At 44.0% G+C, this 25,305-nt stretch overlaps 1 protein-coding gene across 8 annotated transcripts in view; it reads right to left on the bottom strand.

Moving 5' to 3' along the window:
* IL1RAPL2 (interleukin 1 receptor accessory protein like 2) overlaps window positions 1-25,305 on the bottom strand; it is a 400,289-nt gene that overhangs the window by 321,109 nt on the left and 53,875 nt on the right. The window lies entirely within an intron of this gene.

The raw sequence follows: 25,305 nt of genomic DNA, 5'->3' as shown, positions 1-25,305 counted from the left end.
GGAGCTACACAGGCCCAGGGCTGTCTATACAGGTGATGTCTTTGCACTGCCTACTTCAAATCTCAGCAAACTTCTTAAAAGCTTTGAGATCCTTCATCTTCAAATAGCAAAACTCAGTGGGCAAAACAAATGGTAAACTTCCAACAGTACTGTGGAAATCCAGTTTTGACTAGCAAGAGCTCTCTTCACATCATCACAAGCCAGCTTCAACAGTTGTTTGGCCACAAAGCCCTAAGTACTTTCTCATTTTCTTGACATTAAATGCCCTATCAGCATGCTTACTGGGGCTTTTTTTGCACCCCTTGGTGCCACACACAGAACTTCAGAAGTTTCACTAGACAGCAAACCATTTACAAAGCCCAGCCCTTACTATCATTTCTTCTATACTGTTAGTTCCTAAGCCTCTGCCTGCCTTCAACTATACCAAATTACTTTGCTCCTTTGTGAAATCTGAATTATGCTGCACACTCCAAGTGAATTTAGCAGAAGACCAAGGACCTAGGAAGCATGAACAGCTGCACTTACTCACAAAGAGCAGGCTTTACCTGCAGCTCCACGGGCTTTTTGATGCTGTTGTTGTTTTTTACAGCATCTCTGAACAAAGCTCTGTTCTTTCGTGGAAGGAAGAAAGCACCTCTCCTTTCTCAGCTAAACTCTAACCTCCCCAGTCTTTGTAGTTTTATGAAGAAACTTTGACCACTTTGCTTGCTTCAGCTTCTGGGAATCTGCCATACAGTGCAGATAGTTGCTCTTTTGATCAGTAAAATTTCAAATTAAACCAAAAGTCTAGATGCTGTTTGCTGAGAAACTCCTCAGAGCCACCTCACAGGTCAGGGCTCACATCTCTCATGACCTCACACTGCTTTGTTTATCACAGGGGTTTTCTGAGTCTCACCATCCTCTGCTCTAAGACTTCTCTACTCCCCTGAGAAACACTTCACACATCCTCCAGGATTTTTTCCTCACAGTGTTTTTCCTAGTATTAATTTCTCTCTCTCCCTTCAACATCAGCTAAGTCTGACCCTCATGTCAGCAGCCATCTGTCTGTCTGTCCTTTCCACCCTCCTCAGTGCAATTGCAGGACACATGGCACCAGCCTCTTAGGGCCTTCCACATCCTGGTGCCTGGGCTGACAGAAAAGCAGGAAATCTCAATTTCCTCAAGGCACTCATCTGTTCCTGCCATTCCCTGGTAACAGCTGAGTAGACTTTTCACAGCCTTCATTTAAAACTCCCATACACTCCCCAGCAATTGCTCCTTTTCTTTTTCCATGCAGATTATTCCACTTAAGTGAACCAATCATCACCATATCTTTGCCTTCTCTTTTAGCCTCTTCTTCCAAATATAGGTAATATATTTGCTGTCATTTACACAGTAGTGAGAATAACTCCTTTACCATCACTAGAGGTAATGTTCTTTCAGAAGTCCCCTTATGTTACCCACCTACCACTAGAAAGAGGTCAGAGGAGCAACTCCCTGTCAGTGGACTTATAAAAGGTGTAAGCATTTTTTCCCTGTCACTGTATTCATAATAGGAATAAACCACTTTGTAAAGTACCTAAAAGCAGAAGATGTATTTCATAAGCAAAATATTTCTGCTCTGGATTAATGCCAGAGAGCATCAGGATAAGCTGAATAAGTTCCCCTCAGCTGCACAAAAAGGGATTTTTTTTCTCTAACAAAAGACTTAACTGAATTCTCCTGCTCCATCTCCAATTCTGTTTCAAGTTTTGACCCATCCCAACAGCTGTTTTGTTTGGTTCATGGCTAGGGGTTTTTAAAAACATTTATTTTAACAAGATGATTTTTTGGGCAGCAAAGGTAGATAATTCACTGGACGACCTTCCCTCCCCTCCCTTTTTTTTTAATAAAGGGATATAAGCTGGGGCTGTATTGATGGAAAATTCCACATCTCTAAGCCACATTTTAAGCACATATTTCTAAAGTAGACAACATTTGCAAGTAATTGCCCACCAGAGATTCAGCTGATGCCTTGCATCAAGTTACCTTTCTTTAGCACACTGAATAAAGCCTCCCCTCGCAGCTGCTGCTGAGGAGCCTTTTCCTTCTCCTGCTCCTTGTCTTCTGCCAGGGAGAAAAGGTTGCACAACAAGGCAAAAGCTGCCCTTCCCCAAAATGTTCCTGAATATTTTAACAGGAAAACAAAGTCCTTGAAATACCTGGGGGGTGATATAGGTTGGCTGAAAAACAAAACCTCCATTTTGATCAGAAAATAACAAAGTTTAATTTTTGCCTAGATTGTACATGGGAGACAGACCAAAAATCCCAATAATTTTCATACAGCACTGAGTCCACCAGAGCTGAGTAGCTTTAATAGACACACACTGAAAATGGTTAGGACGAGATCATCTTCCATCAGGCTCCTTCCCCTGAGACCACCCTCATATTTGAGCTTCAGATACAGTCATATTTCAAACAGTGAAGAAAGCAAGCAGAGGCTATCCTCCCAAACCCCTGCTAAGAGAAAAGGGGGGGCAAATGGAGACAAATCAGGATGAAGATAAAGAGGGAAACAGGAAACTAAGTTACCCTCTAGGAAGTATGTTATTATGTGCCTGAGTTCCTCTGGTAAGCTTAGACCCAAGGAAAAGCATTTCTAACTTTCACACAAGATAGGCAGCCCATCCTAAAGTTTTCACATTTAGCACCAGCAGAAAACAAATCCTTGATGGCGAATGGGGAAGAAGAACAACACCAACTCCACTGTAGCAGTGTTCCCCAAAGGCTTTGGCAGCACTTCCAGCAGAGCTTAGGGAATGATAATGGCACTGCTCCCTCGGGCCACATGACAGCAAGAGATGAAGGATGGGATAGAATGCGATGGAATGGGATAGGAGTAGAACTGACATTAGGCCAGTCTTCAGTCTGGATGGTTACCAAGAGCAGTAGGAGGAGAACCTGCTTAGAGAAATGACAAATCTCTCTGGACCTGTGGGGGCAGGAGCTGTTAAAATTGCTCCAGAGAAGCTGTGAGATTGAGGAAATAACCACAGAAGGGACAGCATCATCACCAAGCAACAGCAGCAGTCCTTCCAACCCCAGGCCTTTGCCAGTCTAACACAAGGCTTTGCACAGAGATATGCTCAACCCTCAGCTTTCACAGGAAGTGGAGCAGACCTTCAGCCCACACCAGCCAAGTGCCACTGAAAATCTACTTGGCAAGTCTCCCCACAGACCTGTAACCCAGCTTCACAGCTTGTTCACATCTTTCACTGGCTACTCACCCACCCCAAATGCACAGTTGACAGTGGCTTGGCCAGGATTCTCAGGCAATGGGATACAGCCTAGCTGCTCAGGTTGGCTTTACCAACTCCCATCACGGCAGCACCTGACTAAGCAAACTGATCCAGGCAAGAGTCCCTCCAGAATACAACCACCAGAGTAGTACAGGAAGACCAACAAGGCACTCATGGATCTGTACAGGGAGTGGCAATAGCAAAGAGCCAGAATGGCTGAAGCTAGAAGGATTTGTACAGCCAGGCCCCAGGCAGCACCAAAGTGCAGGGCAGCCCTTGGACAGCTGAGACTATCACAGCAGTAAGCAAAATGACAGCAAGCAAAGGAGTTTGCCTTGCTTTAACTTCAGATCCTCATTTTAACTTGAGAAAATTCAATTAGTTTCTACCCAGAAGCAGTTTAGCTGCCATTGTTGGCAATCAATGGTCCCTAAATGCTGAGAAACTGGCAACTGTTCAATGTGCTGGCAGAGAGGCTTTCCTAATTAAAGATGTCACTTTTCCAGCTAATTTAAGTCTGCCATCTCTTTAAAGGACCAATTGCCACAACAAAATATGAAGAGGAAATTGACTTTCTGTGCATCTGTTTTTGCAAAAATACTTCCTCCGAGTCATATGTTTCAGCTTAAATGGTTTAGGTCACTTGCTGGGAGGTGATAGCAGAGCTTTGTTCTGCCTCTGAACACCTCTTCAATAAAGAAAAATAAGCAGGAGTTCAGTTGTCTACAGGAATGAAAAAGCTATTTGTTGGCTTTTCCATTCTCAGCGAGTTGTACAGTGTTCCACCTGAAACTGATTTTGTTAGGATAAAGGAACAACAAAGAAATCCCCACTGAATCAGTCTGCTCCCACTGCTCTGTGTACTTATCTTCACTACAATGTATGGATAGAGAAGTGCTGTTCTTCCTGCTGGAAGGAAATGTGCAGACATAAGGCTGAGACAAAAAGATATTTAGATGTCTAACTTCCACTGGAGTCAAATTTTTGGTTGATGCTATTTATCTCCTTTCCATAATAGCCAAGCAACATACTTTTTTCCTGAATCCATCTATCCCAAGACCTTAGCCAAGAGCATAATGCTAAGACTATTCACTCTCCTTGCTGACAAACAAAGCACCACCTATGCACCTCCGACCAGAATTCCTAAGCTCAGTAATGAAGCAATGGCATAACTTCAGCACAACACCTAATACAATCCCAGTTATGCTCACTCCAGTCCTCTCTACCACGGTCACAAACTCCACAGACCCTCAATCAGTGTCACTTGGGGACAGCCAAGTAAGGGAGCATAAGGAAACCCAGCAGAGCTGCTTTCAGTAAAATGACTTTTGACTCCCTTTTCTCTTCTTAATCTCTTCTTACAGGATGGTTTGTTTTTGAGTTTGCATGGAGCAAACCACACTACATGCACAGATAATTTGGACAGAGCAACAGAGCCCAAGTCTAAACTACTTTCCTTTATTCCCCAAACCTCTAACCAACAAAGCAGTTAAAAGCAGGACTGGAAATCTTCCTCTTCCCTCCCATCCAAAGAACAGAAAGGCCATTGAATTCTGGATTTGCAGAATGTCTGAAACAGCCAGATAAGAGCAAACCTCTGCTGGGTGCCAAGAGCAATAAAACCCTGATCTTCATCTGGGACTTGCGATCTTATTATTGTACACTAAGGTTAAACTCAGCGTAGATTAGATACATTCAACTTCAAACATAGTTACTCACTTGAGTATTACTGACATGATGCTGGGTTTCATAAGCTTGAAAACACTGGCTGGCTAGCTGGAGTTGGTTAAACAGAAGTCAGTCATATATTCTTTATGATTTATTAAAATTTATTTTAAACAATTCCTCTCCCACATCATCATTTGATCAGTTCTGTTTACAGTCTACAACTGTGGAGCAGAGGCGTGTAGCATTAATTAAGTCACTGGGCTCTCCCACCCCCAAGTATGACAGAACAGACCTACACTTCCTTCCTGAAATGGAAACCTCCTAATGCTGGGCAGGAAGGGTGGAATGTTTTATGCTTTGAGATGTTTTCCCTCTGCCAATGCAAGTTCAGCTATTCTTACTGCAGTATCTCCCTCCATCTCTTCCTAAAACTCAGGAAGGACTTCTGGCACAGTGGCAAAGCACCTAGAAGCTGAAATAAGGGCCATGCCACACTAAAGAAAGAGCATGGATATATCTTTTCATCACATTTAGTTCCCCAGAAAGGAATTTCCTGAGAATCAACATCCTCTTTTAACCTAAAATGTGTTGGTTAAATTCTGAAATACAAGAGCATCACAGAATGGCTTGGGTTGGAAGGGACTTTTAAAGACCATCTAGTTTCAAATGTCCTGCCATGGGCAGAGACATCTTCCACTAGACACAACTGCTCAACGCCCCATCCAACCTGGCCTTGAACACTTCTAGGGTGCAACTGTAAAGCCAACCCCAAATTATTTGCAAATGCTTCCTCCAGACTGTCAGAATGGCAAGATTTTCCGAGCCTGGCTCAGCAATGTCACTATTGTGCCTGGCTCCAGCCCTGGGGCTGGATGTGAACTCCACACCCCACAACCAAGGTCAATGAGGCTTTCTTCTTTAAAAGTTAAGTCACAGAGCACTAGAATGAATGCTATGCAGAACTAATTTATAGGCCCAGCCACAGTGTCTGTGTATTTGTTGGAGAATTCCTTCCCTTTCTCCTTGGTCCACATCCTCCCATCTTGTATGAACACATCATGGCTGGGGAGTCAATGCACAGACTGTCTGCTGCTACTCTGCCCCTCTGAAGGAACAGTACACTTTGCACTTTCTGCTCTCCCTCCATAAACAGATAGTTATTCTCCTGAGTCACTGTGTGATCATAAAATCATGTTGAGAAAGGAATGAAGTCGTCATTACACTGGGGACCTCCAGATGCTGCTGAAGTCAGCATCTACTGGTTGGTTACCCTCCCAGAGGGTTGAGGCAAAAAAACAAAGCTAACATACACCCTTACAAGTGGCACAGATCCAATATGGGGGACACACAGCAGCTCTAATGGCACCTCATAATCACACAGAAGGCTGCAAAGCAATAAGGATAAATCAGAGGCTGGCTCACAGCTCCTCCCCAGCTGTCTTCCCCAGCACCATGCAGAACAGTGGTCGCAGCCCCCTCGACCCACTGGGATGTGATATTGCCATCTGCAGGCATCCAAACTCATCAACAAAAACAAATCTCATGAGCAGGCACTATCCAAAAGCAAAGTCTTTCCCAAGCTCTCCCAGGTTACTCTGCAGAGGAGGAGCCCAAGAGCTCAGCTCATAACACCGCTCCAGGGCAGAGCACCAACATCCAGAAGCATAGAATGGTTTGCATCAGAAGACACCTTAAAGATCACCTAGTTCCAAGCCCCCTATCATAAGCAGGGACAACTTCTACTAGACCAGGCTGCTCAAGGTCCCATCCAACCTGGTTCTAAATACTTCCAGGGTTGGAGCCTCAACTTCTCAAGGCAATCTGGTCCAGCGCTTCATCATCTTCATGGTAAAGAATTTCTTCCTAACATCTAATCTAAATCTAGCTTCTGACAGTTTGAAGCCATTAATTCTCATCCTGTCACTACTTGCCTTTTTGAAAAGTCCCTCCCCCACCATCCTGTAGGCCTCTTTCAAATGTTGGAAAGCTGTTATGTCTGCAGATGTGATGCAAAAGGAGTGCTGGAAATCAAGAATACAGCTATAAAACAGAAAATCAGGAATATCAGCTCCTTATTAAATCTCCTAATTACTCAGTCTAGTAACACAAATACAACAAGGGAACATTCACCACTAAGAAAATAAAGAAAATCTTTACAGCTTTATATACACAGACACATGTATATGCACATACAGTTCCCCAAAATAGCCTGCTTAACTGTGTATTTTACATAGGCATACTTCATTTTAACTCAGAGATACATCATATTTATTCCAAGATATTTTATGTACACAACAGCTGTGCACTGACACCTCCACAAGGAAACCCACAGGGTACTGCTGCCACCACCTACCCAAGCGCTAATAGAGAAACAACCTGCGCCAACACATCTGTCACTGGACAGGAAACAACTTTACCCCTTGAGGCAATAACCATATTGCTTTTGGCTTCCATGAACATGCACAACTCTTTTCCACTAGAAGACCTTCGCTGTGCAGGTTTGCACTTGAGACAGTAATATGTCCAAACCCACATGCATCCAAGCCTATTCCTTGCCTCACTGGCAAAGCAACACACACTCACTGGTTCTTGTTCCGTTCCGTTTTGTTTAGATGCACCAGCACAGGTCTTGTCCTCAGAAAGCTGTTATGTCATTGGGTGGAAAGAGTCTGAGTTGTGTCCCTCTTAGTGCTGTCCCACCACAATCCAAAGCATTGTGTATTTGGGGTAAGAGAAGGGGTCTTTGCAGGTCCTGGGAAGACTACAGTAACCTTCACACTTTTGTATTTGCTAGGGATACTACAAATTCCATCTAAAAAGCAGCAAGAGCAATGTCCACAACTGCATGGACAGCTCCAAAGGAGATTGCTTAGGGCAGAGCAATCTGCTCTCTGGATAAAAGGCAAAACCAGAGCTTCCTTCCTTGGACTAAGCACTGCTTGGCTTTGCAGTCATTGCACTGCACACCCAGGGAGTACATGCACATGCAGACCTCTGGAAGCAATGGGAGGGATCAGATTATTTCTGTTTAAATTATTTCCAATTTAAAACTGTGATTTGGCAAAATAAAAACACACAACAAAAGAAACAACATCCCCTTCCCCCCTCCCCAAAACAAAAAAAATCAACACCATCACACAAACCAAACATAAAAAAATCCTGCCATGACTGCTGAGCATTGCATATTATCCAACCATCTGTGCTCCTGGCAGGAGCCATTCTGCTCCTACACACCCTTCAGCACCTTCTGCTCCCTGACATGTTACACAACTGTACAGAGAAACAAAATCAACACAATTAACAAGTGGCCAAGTCCAGAATTCTAGTGAGGTTGGGTATGTCTGTCAGCCTCTCACCACCTCTACCAAGGGCATGGTGTTAGTTTCTCAGCACACAGTGCAGGAGAACCCCAACACTCATCCCCTTTTTTGCACCTCTCTTCCCCATCCAAATTATGGTTCGCCCTCCAGAGACATAAATATCTCATCCTTAATACCAGAATATCTGAGCTGCAACTCAAGAGACTTGAGCTGCATCACACTCCAGTCTCCTCCCTGGCTCTGCTGTGGTTCTCCTCCATCCCTCTGGCTGCTCAGCCACAGTCAAGTGCCACTGGGCTGCATGACCTCAGGATAATTACCTTACTTTGTTACATCTACCTGGCTCCATCACCCTTTCATCTTTTGTATTAAGATTGCAAACTCCAGGGAAAAAAAAAGGGTTGATCTCAGTCACAGCCTTTGACTTCTAATCTAATAAATAATTATTAATTACTTAGAAGAGCAGTGAAGAACAGCAAAAAATAAGTGATATTATTGGTCTCCGCTCTCTCTTGTCTCTACAGCTTATTTTCTGCAGTCACAAAGTGTCTTGCACTGAACTAACACCAGTGACCACCATCATTTCAGACAGTTTCCATTCTTGTGGATGAGCTTCTCTCCATCACTAGTTTTGTGGGTTTTGTTGTGCAAATCCCAATACTGTATCCATAATTCCAGTATGTTCCACCATTTGGATACAGAATCTAAAATTACTTTGGTTGCCACAAAAATAGGAGCTTACAATTCCCCTTTGCCTTGCAATTAGGTCTCTAAATCACTTGATTGTGGGAGCCAGATTTTCTAGTGGAGCTCATTCATAAGCAGAGTAAGCCAGCTGCAAAATATTTGTCACTGTCCAAGTTCTCTCAGATTTTCAGCATTTGGATCACAGGATTCTGTTCTGATCCAGGTCTAAGAGTAATGACAGAAAAAACACAGGCAGCCAGTTAAATCAGAAATCATTTTCATCAGAAAGCACAGCTCCTCCTTCAGGAAGTGTTACCCTCTGCCAATGCTTGCACTGGGACTGTAATTTAAATCTTTAAACTTCTTTGCTGTTCTGCAAGTTGCAGGACTTGATATTGAAAGACGTTGAATGATTATTCTAACAATGAATCATACTTTATTTGCTAATTAGCTAACTAAAAATCCAATTAGCATGAAATGTATCAGTCTGATCATTAAACACCTTCTTTAAAAGTCTAAAGTTAGGAGTAGCTTCTGAAGAAACTCTCTTTAACAAACCAATCATATCAATTCTATCCAAAAAGATGTATATACAACACAGAGTAAAACAGCTTCAAAATTCTGCAAAACATGGAATATTTGATGTATTTTCCCCTCCAAATTCACCAACCTCAATAGTAAATTCCGTAACTAAAATTACAAGCCAAGAAGGTATTATCAGGAGTAGGCACTCAAGACAAGTGCTCAGCAAGTACTGAAGTAGGCAGCACTGTACTCCTACTAGGTGCTTCTATTGCCAGCAGCTCTGTTTTAATAAATACTTGCATTTGTTATGCTTTCTTAAGTATTTGCTGGAAGATTATCATCACCTAATAAAAATGTGTTTGTTTTTGAACTGGACCTAACCATCAGTTCTAAAAGCTAGTGACAGCATATGTGCTGGAATCCATTAGTGAGTTCTGCAGAGAAAAGGTGACAAGGTAAAATATCAAAAATTCCTTCAGTGACTTAGGAGATCATGCTTCAGAGGAAATCAGTGGGATTTAAATGCTTGAAACTTAGCTCTCCTTTCAAAATGAGATTAAATTATTCATTATTATTTTTAATTATTGGGATGCTACACAGAACACTGCAATCATCCCAACAAATCCCTCTTGCCCTTGTGCCAAAGCTTTTTTCCTCTCATCAGAACCAGAGGATAACCTGAACTACATTCCAGGTTTCAGCAGCTCCAAATTCTGACATGAACATCTGGGCAGGTGCAGAAATCAAACCATGCGCATCGCACTGCAGGGCTGAGAACCACAGAATGTTAGGGATTGGAAGAGATCTCCACCAGAGATCATCAGGTCCAACACCTCTACAAAGGAGGATCACACAGGACAGGTAGCACAGGAACACACCCAGGTGGGTTTTGAAAGTCTCCAGAGAAGGAGACTCCACAATCTCTCTAGGCAGCCTGTTCCAGTGCTCTGTCATCCTCACCGTACAGAAGTGTCTCTTGGGTTGAGGTGGAACCTGCTGTGTCCTAGCTTGTACCCATTGTTCCTTGTCCTATCACTGGGCACTACTGAAAAGTGACTATCACCTTTATCTTGACACCCACTCCTCAAATATTTATAAATGCTGGTAAGATCCCCTCTCAGCCTTCTCCTCTCAGGACTTAACAGCCCCAGTTCTCTCAGCCTTTCTTCATAGGAAAGAAGAGATCCATTATTTACTTGCAGATCACAAGCTGCTATACTGCTGGGAGGATCAAGGATTTTCAGGATCATCAGTACCAACTTTTTTTGTTATCCATGTGTCAGAGATTTAACATCTTTTAAACATCATTTCTTTGTATTTATGATTGAATTACAATTCACTGAGGTGAGCCACTGAATCATCAAACTTTCTCAGGATGAAAATTCTGCAGGTTAACAGCATCTCCCTCCCCAAATGTCCTTCAGACAGCAATGAAAAATGAAGGAGGCTGCAGTGCTTACTGTGGTGACATAAGTTACCTCTGTGAATAGTCTTATGTACAAGTAGGACAATAGTCACAGAAGTCTTGCAGAAAAAAAAGAAAGAAAAAAAAAGGGAAGAGGAGGAGGAGGAGGAGAAAGAAAAAAAGGAAAGCAGAAAGGGAAAAAAAAAGAGGAAGAGACATCAATTTACTCATTAACACACAGCAATGACCTTCTTGGCTGTGTCAAAGAAATTACCCAAGTTTCCAAGTATCAATATCCATAGCAATAAAACCCAATAACTTTAGAAGACAAGGGAAACTTTGACTCACAAAACAATATTTGGAGGCTTTCAAAGACTTTCTGTACGTAATTCAACGTTTGCTTCAATAATCCTTCTCCAATTGCAGAGCAGATCAGTTCCTGGCTACACCACACAGCCTTCCAAACCCCCTGGTTACTGAAGAAATGCTTCAAGACATGAATATCCTAGCTGGTATTAGAAATCATAGGAGCATTATTTACCTCTACTGAACACTGATCTAGATACTTCATAAATACAATGCAGCTTCATTAAGTGATTTTATCTAAGGAACTTTGATTTGATAATAAGTAGTTTAAATATCAGCTGGCACTTTCTTTTTGAAGCATTGAAATTATTATTAACAATAGAATGCATGTTACTGCAATAGAAATTTTTCATGCCAGTGGAAAGGACTTTTAATATAAATTCATAATGTCACCACTGTATGGACCTGATTCTAATCTGGAAAGCATGCCATGCATCCAGAATTGGTGTTCATGAATCACAACCTGGCTTCCTACTGTGGATACTGCTCCTGTTTCTGACGTGCTTTCCAAAAGCAGCCAGCAGCGTTAACTACATGCTGCCATTAGAGCTCGTGGTACACAAGTACCAGGGCTGAAGTTTAAGCACCTCAATTTGTTCCACTGAGAGGTAGATATATTTGCTTGATTATGTGCTTAGCTAGATCCAACTCTAGCAACAGAAATTACACATTTTCTGTGAGTTACATTGAAGACAAACACAGGGCTATAGGCATATATGTGTAACACACTGCCAGACAGTCCTGCAAAGCCAAACCCCTACACGGTTCAGCACTGGCACCTCCTGTGCAGAGTTTCCACCTGACCACTGAAACAGGCCAGGCCAGGACTAAGCTTAAGAGTAGTAACTGCTACACTTCGGCTCAGAGCTTGGAACCTGTGCTGGGTAGATTCCTCAGGAAGCATTTAGCTAAAGGCACATGGTATGTCCTGTATCCACACCACAGCTGATGGGGGAAACACAGATGGTTGCCTAAAACACAGGGCAGCTGGAGGAGGAACATTTGTATTCACAGTTCCACCACTGGAGATGGCAAGCAAGGGAGGAACTCTGGCCAAAAACACTCCCTTTGACTCTGGTGGAGCTTTCACAAATAGCTCCTTTCCTTGAAAAAGAATAAGCACAGCCCTGGTCAGCAGTGCCTAAAAGACTTCTATAACTCCTCTGGGTCCAATGCCTTGCGGAAAAGGTGTCTGCATGTGGGAGGCAGGAGCAGGTTGCCTAGGTGCTGGATGCCATATATTGAGAAATTTTCCATTGCCTTCTGCACATGACTCACCACAACTCTGCACAGCTATCTTCAAGTCTTAATTCTACAGGACATACTCCTTTGGCTAACAACTCAGCTAATGAGGGAAAAAAGACCACACCTCTCTCATCCTGAGTGTGGATGCAGCAAATGCTTCCTGAGCTTTATTTGCAGAAATGGGGCAGTTCTTCTAGCTTTAAATTCCCATCTACAAAGAGCACAACAAATCACCATGGTAGTATTTCTGCTTTCTCAGACACAGAGCCATCCTAGAGCGCCTGTCTAGAGAGCTGCCCCAGCATGTTCCAGTGCTTAGCACACAGTCTGCAAATGAAATGCACGTGAATATATACACACTCTGTGTGTGTGTGAAGGCACATGCATATTTCCATGCTGATACATCTGTATAATCCATCCTTTCCACATGAATTAAGCCAAACGGTGATCACAACATGTTATTTAAATATCACCAGGGATTAGGAGGTTCCCAAAGACTCCAAACCCCGTAAAGTGGTGCTAAGCAGGATTACTTCCTGGCAGCGTGTGGATACAAGTGTAAGCTGATTATACATTTTCATGACCTACATCGACACATAAGGAAGAGCCACGGTCCTCCCTCTCCTCAGACAGAACCAAATCAAATTGTGTACTTCCCAGAGATGGATTCCAACTCATCCTTTTCCTTCCATTCTCTTTAATGAACACGAAGGACAGAAAGATGAGAGATAGACTCCGGCAGCTGAAACAAGGTAGAACTGCTGAGCCACAGGAATAACCACAGTGTTGAGTCAACGGCAAACAAAGCCCCACTAACAGCAGGGATCAATTGGGGAAAAAAAAAAGGAAGAAGAGTCTGAATCTCAAGGTAGATACAAGGTCAGTGCAGCTGGTGGGAGAAAGCAATAGAGGAGGGAAAAAAAAAAATACACAAACCCACCAGGGACTGTTCACATTCCTAACATTGCTCCTACCTACTTACTGCTAATTTATATCGTACTGCTAGCAACTGAAAGAACCACTGCTAATTATAACAAGGTGCTCCATACACAGAGCAACTGCCATTGCTACTCCTTACCAGTCAAGGGCAGCATCCTGTACTATGCTGTTCAAAAAAGGCTAAATAATGCAGTAATGCTGTTTGCAAAATCACACGAGCAAAACAAATGTCATTCTTCATGCACAGAACAGTCACATTTCCTGACGCATATAATCTTCAATTATTAAAGAAACTGTGATGTCAAAAGTAAAGCTGCCAAAACAATAATGGGCTGAAGACAGCTTCTATAGTCAGACTTGCGAGTCTCTTTTTTTACATGAAGGTTGTAAGACAGGAATGCAGCACAAGAGCTGAAAGCAGCATTAAGTGACCCATGTACTATACCTAGATTACACAGGCAAAGACCTTCAGATGATGCCAGGGCTCGTTTTTGTTCAGACTCAGGTATGCTTGGGAGAGAGAAACCACTGCCTCCAGCATTTACAGGGTTATGGGCTCTTTTAGAGATGGAGCTGTTGTTGGACGGTTTGCAACAGAATGCCAACTCTGCCAAAAGGGTTCTAACACTAAAGGCAAGGGATAAAACATGCTGGTTGCAGCATGTTTTCCTCTGCCCAGATTAAGAGCTGCTCAATAGAAGTATAATAGAATCTGTAAATCTACTGTGACTCAAGAGCAGTGTATCTGACATTGACGATACAGAGCTGTCATAGCAGAGATAACCTGCACAGTGAGCAGTAAGAACCTAGGTATGGCCAATGCATCACCTGACAGCATTAAGGTTTAAAAAAACCCAGACAAATCAAAATTAACTAAAAACTAGCCAAACCACAGAATACCCTTTGCTTTACATCAAACAGGAACTGCAGTGTATTACCTGCTCCTTTAAAAGCACACTATCAAGTATTGGGTTTAAAACTCCACCGTGCAATTACCAGTCTCAGCAAGTGCCTGGCCGTGCTATGGTAGATGATGGGCGGTGGCACTGGTGCATGTAAGGCACAGCTCCTGCTCCTGGCATGCTGGCAAATCCCCACACTGGCTGTAGGGGCTTTCTCAGTGCTCAGAGCTGCACTGGGGAACTGCCACAGACTGTTGCTCATGGCGGGCAAGATGCAAGAACTGCCCAAATCCTAAATTTTCCATGGTTTTCTTTTCACAGAATCACAGAAACATCCAGATTGGAAAAGCTCCTCAGGATCACCAAGTCCAATCTATAATCCCTATAGTCCCACCTTAAACCATATCCCCAAGCACCACATCCAAAGGACCCTTCAACACATCCAGAGTCGATAACTCAACCACCTCCCTGGGCAGCTCATTCCAGTGCCTGACCATGCTCTCTGTGAAAAACTTTTTCCTAATGTCCAGTCTAAACCCACCCAGTCTCAGCTTGAGGCCAGGCCCCCAAATGGGCGGAATAAGCTAGTCTGCAAGAACATCCCCAGTGCAGGACCTGAGGCTTTACACCTTTTCTCTCCAGAAAAGCCTCCTAGGCTGTTCTGTATGAGCCCTCCCAACTCTGACACTTCCCACTGGAGCACGTTGCCTGCAGCTCCCTCTCACTGCAGTTACCACTCCTGCACTTCATCCAGGCCCTCCCCGTTTCCTCTCCCAAGAGCTGGCCCTTCCCCAAAGCCTCTCAAGAAGTAGCACTCCTGCACTTCAGCAACTGCTGTGTATGTCCACAATGGCATAAGGTTTCCCCTGCTCTAAAGCCATGTGCTACCCACTGCAGCTGAATATCCAGATCCTCCAAGCAGAAACGCAGGCAAGACTCCTGGAACTGTTTAGGCAAATTTTAAACTGCTAAGAAATGAGTCCCACGGGGATTATGAATTTCAGCAATGCAGACAGACTCCAGAACCCTTTCCTCAGTCACTTTCTTATGATACTGACAATTTCTAAACTTCAACAAGTCAAAGAAACAGAAATTAAGAGAATAACTCCAGCACAAACCATGGTAACACACAACCAGACCCAGCCCTGCAGCTCCTTCCATATTCAGGCAAAGAATAACCCAGCATGTTGATTTGCTGAGAAATTGAACAGAAGAGATCAGCCAGAAAATGCAACATGCCAACAGTACAGAAAGAGGCTAAAATCTCAGACCTCCAGTAGTCTAGACCTGAAAACCCTCCACAGCCAGGTTTCATTATTAAATATGATATGACTGCATGTAATTACTACCTCAATTTTTACAGCTCCTTTAGCAGTCCCATCCTACACAGCACTAGCTGTGGGTTCATTAAAGCAGAGTAATGTTACAGGGCTAACTTTTTGCAGTGTCTCGTGGAAGAAAAGGGTAGAGATTTGATCTGATTAAGGCAGCATTTAACCCAGTAACTGTACTGCAAAAAGGGACTGAAGGTTTGATCAAGTGAATTAACAACTTCACTTTTGAGCTATCAGAGAGAAATCCACAAACATCAAAAGCAGGTTTTACTTAGCCCCTTAATATCTGCAACTTGCCCTGAGATGTCAGCTCTTCTCACAGATATTGGACATGAATCACAAATCCTGTGATTACGCCTGCCAAGGCTCCTCTGAAGAGGAGTAGGATTTCCTCCCCCCTCCCACAGCTTTTGGAAGAGAAGACAGTTCCCGCTGAATACACACATCAGAACAAATCAGCAAGGTATTGACCTGTTTGGGTGTCAAGTCATTAGTACAAATAGAAATCTCCAGAAACACTGGAGAAAAGGAAGAAAAGAGATGCTTTGCAATAAAGGCAAGAACGATCTGCATCTTGAAAGGTCACACTCCTGTCAGAACAGGAAAATGCATGGAATACGTGCAAGTGGCAGGATCTTCAGGTGCAGCTCAAGAACAAACACGCTAAGATGTTTTCAAACAACGTTTGAAGTGGCAGGGGGAAATACTGAGGCTCTCACCAAGAGGAAGAGATGAGGCAGCGAGGAACGGCGCACTAGGGACCCACTAGCAGAATGTCCAAGCGCAGAGCACCAGCAGGGCGGCAGAAGCTGGCTCAGAGACTGGATCAGACACTTGGTGCCATGGTCTAGTTGACTGGATAGGGCTGGGGGATAGGTTGGACTGGATGATCTTGGAGGTCTCTTCCAACCTGGTTGATTCTATGATTCTATGACACAACTGGTGGGGCCTGGCTCTGCTGACAGCGCACAGGCCACAACACTGGCTGCAGAAGCCAAAACCCGAGGTGTCCATGATGGCACAGCACTGCCAGCTGTGCCAGTGGCTTCACAACATTCAGAGGTAGTAACTGGCAACCGTGGGGCCTGCTGGGTGGACAGACAGATCTCCCCGGAAAGCAAACCCTCAGTTAACTCATTTAGAAGAGAGGCAGGTGTATTCTGACAAACACCTCCCCCACGACAAGCAGGAGCACACGCTCCACAGATCTCAAGATGTGCATGCAAAACACTGCTTTGCTCAGGATTTCTATTATTTTCACTTTATAAAATTATTGCTTTAAGTTAGTTTACAGCCTGCCAGTTGGCTGCTCTTCAGAGCTGTTCTAGCCCACACAGCTAGGGTTTTTTTAAGGCACAAAAACACGTGAGGAGTGGGGGGAAAAAGAAACAAGGAAGGAAACCTAAACAACACAGCCTTGGTGAAAGCTAATTAATCCCAATCCCTTTCTATTAGGAAACAACAGGTATGTTAATCCCACCGTTCTAAGGTGTGGCAACTTTACAAGGATGATTTCAAAGCTGTCTTTACCTACTTCTCAGCCATCATCTATTCTCTGCAACTTGAGCAGGCAGTCATTACCCTCTTTTCATCTCAAAGCTGGTTTTCCCCAAACCACCCTTCCCTCTGCAGTCCTTCAGCCACAGCTCTGATCATCTGCCAACTGAACTGAAGGTCAGTCCATTTTTTGCAGTCGAGATGTGGGAAGAAGACACCACAACCACCACTCTGCAAGGAAGGGAAGCACAATTCAGAACAATAACACTGACATTACAGATGGCTGAACCTGTTCCTCTCCTCTGCATAATCTATGGCTCATCAACGCTTCGAGGCAAGAGGAGATCACTCAAAGCGCCGGAACGTGGCCAGATATGAAGCACCTGCATGCCACACAGCACACATCATTGTGAAACCCCACTGCCCCCAGTCAGTTACAATACACACAAGGCAAGAGTTAACTCCTATTAAAAACCACCCAGCACACGTGTGCATGCTGTCACAAGTGAAAAACATCTGTAGTGTCCCTTCCACACCACAGCAGCCTAACCGTAGCCCAGCTGACAAACATGATCCACAGAATGATAAGCAATGGGGAGATTCTTCCCCTGACCCACGCTAGGCTGAGACCAGTCAAAAAACCCAGGGCACAAAAGCAGCTCTAGTCCATCTTGTGACAACAATTTGCCCCACCTTATCTTATCTCTTCCATTTAATAGCATTCTTCTTGCTAAGCAGAGAAAATTGGATTAAATCCTCCCTCCATGTCCCAGTTTTCACCTTCCTAACCATCTCAGTATCTTCCAGGACAAAGGAACAGTCTCCCAGCCACCACCTCAGACCCAGAAGTTGCTACTCCCCAACGTGCACCTTGGCTCTGACACCTAATGGGACCTGCCTTCTCCCCTCTAGGTTCAAGGCAATCTCAAACTCCCACACTTCCACCACCACATACTTTTACAGCATAATGTGATGCTCAGTGCCTGTCTTGCTCAAAACCACATTTCCAAGCCAAACTGAAAATAGAAGCAGTGACAGTGTCCAAATAGGCAGGCTGTACAGAACATCACCATAATCCTCCTCCTGGGTCTGCCCAGGTCCCTTCCCCTGGCAACTCTGGCATCCCTCAGAGGTCATCCGAAGTCCCTTGAGCCTACTGAGTACCAGCTTGGCTAACGGCTGGCAGATCTTAGCTGTCATGTGCACCTGAATATGAACCACCTCCAGCTGTGACTGACTTCTGCCTGTCAAGCATTGCTAAGCAGCAAGCAAAGGCTCCTCACCAGCCCTTCAGCCCTCATTCCTTCTCAATAACACAGCTGATACTCTAAGCACTGGCTTTCACTCTCCCAGCCAGGAGCTGTGCACATAAAGGGTCCAGCCAGTGCTGCCAGATTCGCAGCCCACCCCCTCTCTCTGGCATGAAGGCCAGCACAGCAGAGCAGGCACCCTGTGAAGCTCAGCGAGCAGAAGCTGTGCATGCCAGTGCCCCTTCACCAAGCACTGAAGCTGTGTCACAGGAGCCTGAGACAATGTTGTCAAAACTGTACCTTTGTGTCTGCAATGAAGTGCAAGCTCTTACTCACCTGTGTTTTTATTAGATAAAAATCCTCTCAAAATTGGTAAATTAATGGCTAGGTGCCAGGCTTATGGCTCTAGACCGGAGCAGAAATCCTACCAGGGTTTGTTCCAAGTCTGCTTTGCTAGCAATAACCCTAAAGAAGCAGCCAAATGAACACAAATGCCATGTTTTATTTCTGCTGGGGGCTTCTACTTCTCTATGTAATTGTAGCATAGTTAGTTTCTAATGAAATATGAAATTGTGACAGGGAAGATTTTTTAAACATACAGCAGTAACAGATCCTAAGCTTACTTTTCATGGAGCATTTTTAGAACTCTCTCCCAAACAACAGATCTCCAGCTCCCATGGCTGCCATTAAATGTCAGCATTTGACAGTTTCCATACAGTTCTTTCAGACAACAGTTTCTGTCTGTAATCAGGAAAGTAACTGTTGTAAGCTGAAGAGGCTGTTGGTAAACGGTGGCATTTTAAAGGCAGGTTACTGAAGAGACCAAGGTGTGGAAGAGCAAGGTTCAGGGGTGTCCCAGGTCTGTTCCAAACTAGAACAGTGCTCAGAAAACCCCTCCCAATTGAAAGGGAGTACCAGTGAAATAGCAATTAAATAGATATGTGAATCAGAAAAATGATTCACAATCAAAATCAAGCTTTTATTTGTGCTGTTTGCACAAGGCAAATTTTGCCAAAAGATTGTTCACCTGTTTCAGTTACTTTTCCCAAAGGAATCCCACTGTGTCAAATGAAGATCACTCTCTTCTCTTGCAACTTGGCATATGTAGTATTTCCTCAGCAGGATTCATGGAGGAGAAAAGTCAGAGGAATTACACTTTTTTTTCCTGCTCCATCTTTTCTCCTTTTCTGGTCATTTATTCCAAGACTGGAATAATTCCAGTAAGCTCCTACCAGCAGACACATTTCTTAGCCTGCAAATCCTTGACATTTCAGTGCTCTACCACTTATCACTGGAACAAAGAGACAGGCACTTTCTTTCTGTCCCAGCAAGGAATAAACATACACCTCCATAGAAGCAGCAGCCATTAGACAACTGATATAGGGCATGAGGGTATAGAGGGTATAGAATATACAGCCTGTGATGTGCAGATTTTTTTTCCCTTTTTTTGACCTAAAAGAGAGGGGAGCAGTGGAAACAGGTCCCTGCGTAGGGAGGCAGGCAAATCCCCTCACAGCTTCTCTCAGCTTTCCCAGCTGCCCTTACACAACAGGTATAGAGCTCTGGAACTGGAGGGCCAGGCTACGGAAGCAGTAGGAGAAGGTCTATCCAGGAGGTTGCCTGGGGTGACTCAGCCAGCCCCACATGCATTAGGACTACTTGTGTTAAAGAAAAGGAGAGCAACTGTTGTAGGTGATTCCATTCTGAGGGAACAGAGACAGCTTCTTCTCAGAGGTGCCCAATGATAGGACAAGGAACAATGGGTACAAACCAGAGCACACAAGGTTTCATGTGAACATAAGGAAACACTTTTTCACTGTGAGGGTGACAAAACACTGGAACAGGCTGCCCAGAAGGGTTGTGGAGTCTCCTTCTCTGGAGACATTCAAAACCCACCTGAATGCGTTCCAGTGTGACCTACTCTAGGTAATCCTGCACTGGCAGTAGAGTTGGATTAGATGATCTCTTGAGGTCACTTCCAACCCTTAATGTTCTGTGATACTGAGCACACTTTAGTAGTCATGGTTGCTGGATTACAGTTGGGCTCGATCTTAAACCCTTTTCCAACCTTAACAATTCTATGATCTTACCACAGCTGCTTGTCAGCATCCCTGGAGATCTTCAGTCATCTGTGCCAGGGAAAATCATCTCAGTATCCTCATGCAGACCTGAATACAGAGGCACAGGCAAACCTGAAGGCACATGCCCCTCATGTTTTGTTCCTTTCTCCTCAGATTCAGCCTTCCTCCAGGTAGCCAGATTGCAGTGTGGGCTGTCTCTGTTGTTATTCTGAAGCAGCAAGGTGCTAGAAATCAGATGTTGGTAAACTTTAAAGTGCAACACAAGTTGTTTTCAGTATGGCATGAAATCCTACCTGAAGTTTAACATGTAAATATATCCTCTGTCACCCACCTACAAGCCTCTCAAGCCTTGTCTGAAACACAAATTGAGGGCTGACACTTGTCCGCTGGCATAAGCTCCAAGTGTCAAGAGCTTTGCAGAGATGCCTTTAATGTTTTTGGTGGACTTCAATAGGATTTTGTACTTGCACTTCTGACACCACAACCACATTCAAATATACCAGCAGAGGTGCAACTGGGGCAAGCAATTTCTTCTCAAGCTCAGATAGCAAGAACCAAGTCCTGATTTAATGACTCCTTGGTGTTCCTAAAAGAACTGAAATTTTGAGAACATATAAAAGAAAATATGCTGGACAAGCTAATTGCATCTTCTGTCCCCAAACACCAAAAGGGAAGCCAATTATCACATACACTCAACAGGCTACAGCACCAAAATACCCATCAGCAAAAGGCGGCAGTTCTGGCAGCACATCAGCTTATGTCTGTTGTCTTCGTGCAATCAGCAGCTGAAAAGGAAGTTTGCTTGAAGAGATAACACAGAAGGGAATCACAAGCAAGTGCAGCTGGCATTTGAACCAGAGTTCAGTGTGCACTGCAGCTGAGGACAGGAAAAGAATTATTTTATATTTTACCTATGAAGCACACAAGAAGAAAAAGAAATTGTCTCTTCCTGAGCTACACGTTCCACCCCTGCAGAACAAAGTCCGTTCAAGGACTTCTCTCATCTTCACGGCCTGATTCTGTACCTTCCCAGAGCAAAGGCACCCAGAGCAATCACATTAAAGTGGAGCCAGAAGAGAGAAGGAGCTCTTTCACATGCTTCGATGGCTGACAACACTTTCATTTCCATTTGGCCACCTGGTATTCAGCCCAACTCCTCTCTCAAAAGCCTCTACAAAAATTAAAAGGGAGGAACAGCACACTTCTGTGAGTAAGTGAGGAGGACTGCAGTCTTGCACAAAGTCCCTCCTGAATGCTGTTGTGCTTCACAAGACACGGCAATTAAGTGGCACTTGCAGAACGCTTCCCGCTCCAGCCCGCGCTGGCGCCAGGGAGGGCAGCAGCTGCCACATCACCCCTCCTCAAGGTCTCCAGTCGTGCAGGCAAAATGGAATTTTGCTGCCCATGGATCAAGCCTGGGTTGCTCCAGCTGGTGGGAGACACACGAGGAGTCGGACTTGCTGTTCTTGCTACCAGGGATGGGATAGCAGAGAGAATGCCAACAACAGCTGGTGCTGGGACCAAGCCATGTCCTCCATCACATGTATGCTTTGCCTGGTCTCTTAGACCCCAGCCTGGCTTTCCAGGGCTCTGGCACCAACAAGGAGGCAGCAGAGCAGCAGCTGCTGGGGCTGTTCCTGCCTGAGCACCCTTCTGCTTTGCCCATAGCTGCTCATTTTCACACTTCAATCTAGCAAACCTGTGAAAAACAGCACAAGTCAAGAGGAGGTGTCCGTCCGCAGTGGAAGAGAACACAAGAGAATAGATCTCTGAAGGTTAAGAATGTTCTTAAAGCAGTATTTTATTAGCCTACCTAAAAAATTAGAAATAGTTTCTATGGATAAAGTGTGACCAAAGCAGCCAGAAGCTGGATCTGTTATGAACAGGAGCTTAAACTGTTACAGTCAGCTCTTTAGGTCAAGCAATATAGTTAATTTTGATGAGGAAAACTAAGTCCCCAGCTTGCTTTCAGACAAATCATTTATTTTGTGAAAAGCCTTGCAGTTCATTTGCTTTTAATTTATTCCTGTGACTTGAAAACCCATACATATATATATATATATATATATATATATACACTAAAGAAACAAAGATCCTGTCAGTAACTACAAAAAAAGCTGGAAGATTTAGAACCAAGCACAACAAAGGTCAGCTTCCATTGCACCCAGCAACCAGTTTCAGAAAACATACCCAGAGGAGGAAAGAAAGGGATGCAGAGCTGCCCTGGCCTAACAGGACACACACCCCTCGGGCACACATCACAAGTCCTGCCTGAGGGAAGTGCTGTGGAGAACCAAGCGAAAGGGACCTCCTGCTTCTGCAGACATCTACACGCACACGGACTTCAAGCTAAATTCAGCTCCACTGTCAAAACCTCTGATCTCAGGCAAGTTACTAGGTGGGCAGATTTGGTCCTGCTGACATTAATGTTAAATGTTTTTCTCGAGCCAAGCTTCCAGAGGCTCCTGTGCTGCCGTGATTACATGCCACCTAATGGATGCGACAGCTCAGTCAAGGTGCCAGCAGCACTATGCTTTCTTCACAGGGAGGCAGACCTCAACATGTTCCAGCCACTTACAAAACCTCCACAGGCAAAGTTTTGTGGTGCCCTTTTTTTTTTCCCCAAACCTGTCATCACAGAGGGACACTTGCAGAGCAGATGTGCTTAGAAAGCATCAGCACATGAAGCAATCTTCCACTACTACTGTGCCACTTTTGGACATCGCAATGAATTCTGTAACTTCCATGTCAACTTGGGTTTTGTTCTTTAAGAGATTTAAACTACCTGCTCTTTCCAACCACACGAAGACTTGGTACTCTCAAGCAACTTAGATTAGCTGACTGGTTCAAGCAGAACGGTATTTTATAGAAACTGACAGACCCAAATATCCTCCATCCTCACCCTTAAATTTGACACAGAGCTTAAAAAGCTGTAACATCTCCAGAACATCCAGGAACACGAGAGGCAGCCCACAGCCTGTAGTGAAAAGAGTCATTTCATTTAATTTCCTATCAAGCAGACACTTAAGTCTGGAGGCAGGATTGCAGCAACTCTACCACATAAGGCAGCGTTAATGCAGAGCTCATCTAGGCAGGACTTAGTGGCTCTTCCTAAGCAAAGTACCCTGCACCCTTGTCAGCAGTGAGATCTGGTCTTGACATTTTAGCCTCAAGTCACTCACCTATTGTATAGTTCAGACTTTTCTCTCACTGCTTCCCTGGGGTTAAGCAACTCAGTATCTGCAGCACCTAAAAGCTCTGTTACATAGAATTGTTTTGTTTGGAAAAGACCTCTGAGATCATTAAGTCCAACCACTAGCCCAACATTGCCAGGTGACCAGTAAACCACATTCCCTAAGCATTTGCTATAGAACTAGCACAACAAGCACCAGCAAAAGTTAGATCTCCTTCTGCCAGGATGGATCCCATCACCTGTTTTATGATCAGAAATAACACCACAAAAGCTTTCTCTCTAATGAGGGCCTTCTGGATTCACATCAGTGCTGCAGCTACCGGGAAGGAGTCACCCCAAGCACCCATCTGCTGTCCTCTCTGTACTCTCACACATACGTAGTTTGAACACTTACCACAACATGGTCTAAGTGAAATAAAAGCACCAGAGAAGCTTCAGCGTTGTGTCCAAGAGGTTCTGACAAAGCCTAGCTTTTCAACCTGGTTGTACATCTCAGCACAAGCATTTTATATAGATCCTAGTACAAGACATTAAAGTAAAGTACAAGACCACTTATTAAAGTTGATAGGTTTCTCTTAAGAGCAGTAAAAGCAGCTCCACATTAGCGAACAAGGGCACAAACATGACAATTTACCTTTTCCTATCTGGCAGCCAGATCTGGAGGATTATCTTTTACCTCGATGGTTATTTTTCAAGATAGAGCTGCCTCTTGCATCTTTTTTATCACTGAAGAGATGCTAAATTGCCGCAGATGGTCATTTGTTTTCATTTGCTGTGGTTTGCAGAGTACGTTTTATAGATTATAATAGTCAATTAAACGTAACAATATTAATTTCAAATTCAAATGGAGAGCCTGCCTAATCTTCACAACACGCCATTACTGTTGGGCTAGCACACTTTGGATATAGTAGGGGGAACAAGGTCCTTTGGCAGTTCTGGCACAGAGCAGCTGCTGACTGGCAAGTAGCTTTATGACTTGAAATTCAGAGAAGCTGACTGCCACTGATGTACAAGGTGCTCAACAGCAGATAAAATCAGATCCCTGGTTTCTTTGCAGTAAGTATTTTACAAGGACTTCTTCACAATAGTTCATATTCAGATACTGTTCTCTTCCTCCCAAGCTGTTATTCAAATGCATTTTCATGAAGGTGAAAGATAACAAATAGAGGCAGGCATGTGGTACTTCACAGGATAGAAATACAATTCCCCTCACTGTCAGAGGACTGCAGTAGCATTTACAATGTCCAGTTTGCAGAGTCAGCAAAACTGCAGTTCAACAGAAAACTTTAACAACAAGCACTTAACCCACTACCCCCATAAGAACGTTTCTTAAGGGAAATAACAGAAATAAATGGAAAATAAAAGCACTCCCCGTAAGCTACTGCACTGCCTATTTCAGTTAGTGCTCTGCATATGTGCACTTCTGATCTTCTTTAAGCTCAGAACTCAGTAATATTTCCAAGCTCTAACAAACAACAAAACTGGGTTTCAGATCTGCCATGCTCCCTACTGTAGAGGCTGTAGCAGACATGGAATGCAGGATGTCAGAAGTGCAGAAAAGAGTTGTGGGGGTGGAAATGCAACCTTCTGCTTCTGGACAGCTCCTCAAGCCTTGGCTGCTATAGGCAATCCTGCA

This window comes from Pogoniulus pusillus, chromosome 19, assembly GCF_015220805.1.
Source record: "Pogoniulus pusillus isolate bPogPus1 chromosome 19, bPogPus1.pri, whole genome shotgun sequence".
Taxonomy (NCBI): Eukaryota; Metazoa; Chordata; class Aves; order Piciformes; family Lybiidae; genus Pogoniulus; species Pogoniulus pusillus.
This window is presented reverse-complemented; position numbering and strand designations above follow the sequence as displayed.